A 6,866-nucleotide genomic window follows, 5' to 3' on the forward strand; every position below is an offset into this window, starting at 1 on the left:
CCCTACACCCATCCACACCCAAACCCACCCTACACCCAAACCCACTCTACACCCAAACCCACCCTACACCCATCCACACCCAAACCCATCCTACACCCACCCTACACCCAAACCCACCCTACACCCAAACCCACCCTACACCCAAACCCACTCTACACCCAAACCCACCCTACACCCAAACCCACTCTACACCCAAACCCACCCTACACCCATCCACACCCAAACCCACCCTACACCCAAACCCACTCTACACCCAAACCCACCCTACACCCATCCACAACCAAACCCACCCTACACCCAAACCCACCCTACACCCAAACCCACTCTACACCCAAACCCACCCTACACCCAAACCCACCCTACACCCAAACCCATCCTACACCCAAACCCACTCTACACCCAAACCCACCCTACACCCATCCACAACCAAACCCACCCTACACCCAAACCCACCCTACACCCAAACCCATCCTACACCCACCCTACACCCAAACCCACCCTACACCCAAACCCACCCTACACCCAAACCCACTCTACACCCAAACCCACCCTACACCCAAACCCACTCTACACCCAAACCCACCCTACACCCAAACCCACTCTACACCCAAACCCACCCTACACCCATCCACACCCAAACCCACCCTACACCCCAACCCACTCTACACCCAAACCCACCCTACACCCATCCACAACCAAACCCACCCTACACCCAAACCCACCCTACACCCAAACCCATCCTACACCCACCCTACACCCAAACCCACCCTACACCCAAACCCACCCTACACCCAAACCCACCCTACACCCACCCTACACCCATCCACACCCACCCCTACACCCAAACCCACCCTACACCCAAACCCACCCTACACCCAAACCCACCCTACACCCACCCTACACCCATCCACACCCACCCCTACACCCAAACCCATCCTACACCCATCCACACCCAAACCCACCCTACACCCAAACCCACCCTACACCCAAACCCACCCTACACCCATCCACACCCAAACCCACCCTACACCCAAACCCACCCTACACCCAAACCCATCCTACACCCACCCTACACCCAAACCCACCCTACACCCAAACCCACCCTACACCCACCCTACACCCATCCACACCCACGCCTATACCCAAACCCACCCTACACCCAAACCCACCCTACACCCACCCTACACCCATCCACACCCAAACCCACCCTACACCCAAACCCATCCTACACCCACCCTACACCCAAACCCACCCTACACCCAAACCCACCCTACACCCATCCACACCCACGCCTACACCCAAACCCACCCTACACCCAAACCCACCCTACACCCACCCTACACCCATCCACACCCAAACCCACCCTACACCCAAACCCACCCTACACCCAAACCCATCCTACACCCACCCTACACCCAAACCCACCCTACACCCAAACCCACCCTACACCCACCCTACACCCAAACCCACCCTACACCCATCCACACCCACGCCTACACCCAAACCCACCCTACACCCAAACCCACCCTACACCCATCCACACCCACGCCTACACCCAAACCCACCCTACACCCAAACCCACCCTACGCCCACCCTACACCCAAACCCAACCTACACCCAAACCCACCCTACACCCACCCTACACCCAAACCCACCCTACACCCAAACCCACCCTACGCCCACCCTACACCCAAACCCACCCTACACCCAAACCCACCCTACACCCACCCTACACCCAAACCCACCCTACACCCAAACCCACCCTACACCCATCCACACCCAAACCCACCCTACACCCAAACCCACCCTACGCCCAAACCCATCCTACACCCACCCTACACCCAATCCCAACCTACACCCAAACCCACCCTACACCCACCCTACACCCAAACCCACCCTACACCCATCCACACCCACGCCTACACCCAAACCCACCCTACACCCAAACCCACCCTACACCCAAACCCACCCTACGCCCACCCTACACCCAAACCCACCCTACACCCAAACCCACCCTACACCCACCCTACACCCAAACCCACCCTACACCCAAACCCACCCTACGCCCACCCTACACCCAAACCCACCCTACACCCACCCTACACCCAAACCCACCATACACCCAAACCCACCCTACACCCATCCACACCCAAACCCACCCTACACCAAACCCACCCTACACCCAAACCCATCCTACACCCACCCTACACCCAAACCCACCCTACACCCAAACCCACCCTACACCCAAACCCACCCTACACCCATCCACACCCACGCCTACACCCAAACCCACCATACACCCAAACCCACCCTACACCCATCCACACCCACGCCTACACCCAAACCCACCCTACACCCAAACCCACCCTACACCCACCCTACACCCAAACCCACCCTACACCCAAACCCACCCTACACCCACCCTACACCCAAATCCACCCTACACCCAAACCCACCCTACGCCCACCCTACACCCAAACACACCCTACACCCAAACCCACCCTACACCCACCCTACACCCACACCCACCCTACACCCATCCACACCCACCCCTACACCCGAACCCACCCTACACCCACCCTACACCCAAACCCACCCTACACCCAAACCCACCCTACACCCACCCTACACCCAAACCCACCCTACACCCATCCACACCCACCCCTACACCCAAACCCACCCTACACCCAAACCCACCCTACACCCAAACCGACCCTACACCCACCCTACACCCAAACCCACCCTACACCCAAACCCACCCTACACCCATCCACACCCACCCCTACACCCAAACCCACCCTACACCCAAACCCACCCTACACCCACCCTACACCCAAACCCACCCTACACCCAAACCCACCCTACACCCACCCTACACCCAAACCCACCCTACACCCAAACCCACCCTACACCCATCCTACACCCAAACCCACACTACACCCAAACCCACCCTACACCCAAACCCACCCTACACCCATCACACCCACGCCTACACCCAAACCCACCCTACACCCAAACCACCCTACACCCATCCACACCCACGCCTACACCCAAACCCACCCTACACCCACCCTATACCCACACACACCCCTACACCCAAACCCACCCTACACCCAAACCCACCCTACACCCACACCCACCCTACACCCATCCACACCCAAACCCACCCTACACCCAAACCCACCCTACACCCAAACCCATCCTACACCCACCCTACACCCAAACCCACCCTACACCCAAACCCACCCTACACCCAAACCCACCCTACACCCATCCACACCCACGCCTACACCCAAACCCACCCTACACCCAAACCCACCCTACACCCATCCACACCCACGCCTACACCCAAACCCACCCTACACCCAAACCCACCCTACACCCACCCTACACCCAAACCCACCCTACACCCAAACCCACCCTACACCCACCCTACACCCCAACCCACCCTACACCCAAACCCACCCTACACCCAAACCCACCCTACACCCAAACCCACCCTACACCCACCCTACACCCAAACCCACCCTACACCCATCCACACCCACCCCTACACCCAAACCCACCCTACACCCACCCTACACCCAAACCCACCCTACACCCACCCTACACCCAAACCCACCCTACACCCATCCACACCCACCCCTACACCCAAACCCACCCTACACCCAAACCCACCCTACACCCAAACCCACCCTACACCCACCCTACACCCAAACCCACCCTACACCCACCCTACACCCAAACCCACCCTACACCCAAACCCACCCTACACCCATCCTACACCCAAACCCACACTACACCCAAACCCACCCTACACCCAAACCCACCCTACACCCACCCTATACCCACACACACCCCTACACCCAAACCCACCCTACACCCACCCTATACCCACACACACCCCTACACCCAAACCCACCCTACACCCAAACCCACCCTACACCCACACCCACCCCTACCCCCAAATCCACCCTACACCCACACCCACCCCTACCCCCAAACCCAACCTACACCCACCCCTACACCCAGCCCCACCCTACACCCACCCCTACACCCAGCCCCACCCTACACCCACCCCTACATCCAAACCCACCCTACACCCACCCCCACCCCCACACCCACCCTACACCCAAACCCACACTCACCCTACACTCACCCTACACCCACCCTACACCCACCTTACACCCACATCCACCCCTACACCCAAACCCACCCTACACCCAAACCCACCCTACACCCACACCCACCCCAACCCCCAAACCCACCCTACCCCCAAACCCACCCTACAACCACCCTACACCCAAACCCACCTTACACCCAAACCCACCCTACACCCAAACCCTACACTCACCCTACACCCCCCCTACACCCACCCCTACCCGCAAACCCACCCTACACCCAGCCCCACCCTACACCCACCCCTACATCCAAACCCACCCTACACCCACCCCACCCCCACACCCACCCTACACCCACCCTACACCCACTCCCACCCTACCCCCACCCCTACACCCAAACCCACCCTACACCCACCCTACACCCACTCCCAACCTACACCCACCCCTACACCCAAACCCACCCTACACTCAAACCCACCCTACACCCAAACCCACCCTACACCCACTCCTACATCCAAACCCACCCTACACCCACCCCACCCTCACACCCACCCTACACCCACCCTATACCCACTCCCACCCTACCCCCACCCCTACACCCAGCCCCACCCTACCCCCACCCCTACACCCAGCCCCACCCTACCCCCACCCCTACACCCAGCCCCACCCTACCCCCACCCCTACACCCAAACCCACCCTACACCCACCCCTACACCCAAACCCACCCTACACCCAAACCCACCCTACACCCACACTCACCCTACACCCACCCTACACCCACCCCTACACCCAGCCCCACCCTACCCCCACCCCTACATCCAAACCCACCCTACACCCAAACCCAACCTACACCCAAACCCACCCTACACCCACCCTACACCCAGCCCCACCCTACACCCACCCCTACATCCAAACCCACTCCCACCCCCACACCCACCCTACACCCACCCCCACACCCACCCCCACAGCCTACACCCACACCCACCCTTACCCCCAAACCCTCCCTACACCCACCCTACACCCCCACACCCACCCTAAACCCACCCCCGCACCCTACACCCATCCTAAACCCACCCCCACACCCTACACCCACCCCCATCCTACACCCAACCCCAACCCGACACCCACCCCACATCCAAACCCACCCTACACCCTACACACACCCCCACACCCACCCTACACCCACCCCCACCCCCACACCCACCTTACACACACCCCCACCCCCACACCCACCTTACACACACCCCCACCCCCACACCCACCTTACACACACCCTACACCCACATCCCCACCCCTACCCCCAGCCCCACACCCCATCCCCACCCCTACACCCACATCCCCACCCCTACACCCACATCCCCAACCCTACACCCACATCCCCAACCCCACCCTACACCCACACCCACATCCCCACACCCACCCTAAACGCACATCCCCACCCCTACACCCACACCCCCACACCCACCCCCACCCCCACATCCACCCTACATGCACATCCCCACCCCCACCCCCACACCCACCCTATACCCACCCCCACCTCCACACCCACCCTACACCCACATCCCCAATGCCACCCCCACACCCACCCTACACCCACACCCACCCTACACCCTCATCCCCAATGCCACCCCCACACCCACCCTACACCCACACCCACGTTACACCCCACACCCACCCTACACCCCACACCCACCCTACACCCACCCTACACCCCACACCCACCCTACACCCTACACCCACCCTACACCCACACACACCCTACACCCACCCTACACCCCACACCCACCCTACACCCCACACCCACCCTACACCCACACACACCCTACACCCACCCTACACCCTACACCCCACACCCACCCTACACCCACCCCACACCCACCCTACACCCTACACACACCCTACACACACCCCACACCCACCCTACACCCTACACACACCCTACACACACCCCACACCCACCCTACACCCTACACACACCCTACACACACCCCCACACCTACACCCACAGCCCCAACAGCAGCCCCACACCCCACCCTACTCTCACCCTACACATACCCCAGCCCCACCCCCCCAACCCCACCCCCACCCCCACATCCCCAACCCCAGCCCCACACCCCAGTCCCACACCTACCTTACACCCTACACCCTACACCCCACACCCACCCTACACCCACCCCACACCCACCCTACACCCTACACACACCCTACACCCACACCCCCACCCCCACATCCCCAACCCCAGCCCCACACCCACACCCACACACCCACCCCCACACCCACCCCCCCACACACAACCCCAGCCCCACACCCACACCCACATCCCCAACGCCACCCCCACACCCATCCTACACCCAACCCCACCCCGACACCCACCCTACACCCACCCCCACACCGACACCCACCCCCACCCCCACCCCCACACACACCGCACCCCCACCACACCCCCACCCACACCCACACCCACCACCACCAAACCCCCACCCACACCCACACCCACCACCACCACACCCCCACCCACACCCCACCACCACCAAACCCCCCGTCCACACCCACACCCACCACCACCACACCCCCACCACACCCCCGTCCACACCCACACCCACCACCACCACACCCCCACCACACCCCCACCCACACCCACACCCACCACCACCAAACCCCCACCCACACCCACACCCACCACCACCAAACCCCCACCCACACCCACACCCACCACCAACACACCCCCACCCACACCCCACCACC

At 61.8% G+C, this 6,866-nt stretch overlaps 1 protein-coding gene across 2 annotated transcripts in view; it reads right to left on the reverse strand.

The window, feature by feature from the left end:
• LOC121274244 (ubiquitin-conjugating enzyme E2 N) overlaps nucleotides 1–6,866 on the reverse strand; it is a 247,310-nt gene that overhangs the window by 49,440 nt on the left and 191,004 nt on the right. The window lies entirely within an intron of this gene.

Source organism: Carcharodon carcharias (genome assembly GCF_017639515.1).
Source record: "Carcharodon carcharias isolate sCarCar2 chromosome 35 unlocalized genomic scaffold, sCarCar2.pri SUPER_35_unloc_4, whole genome shotgun sequence".
Lineage (NCBI taxonomy): Eukaryota > Metazoa > Chordata > Chondrichthyes > Lamniformes > Lamnidae > Carcharodon > Carcharodon carcharias.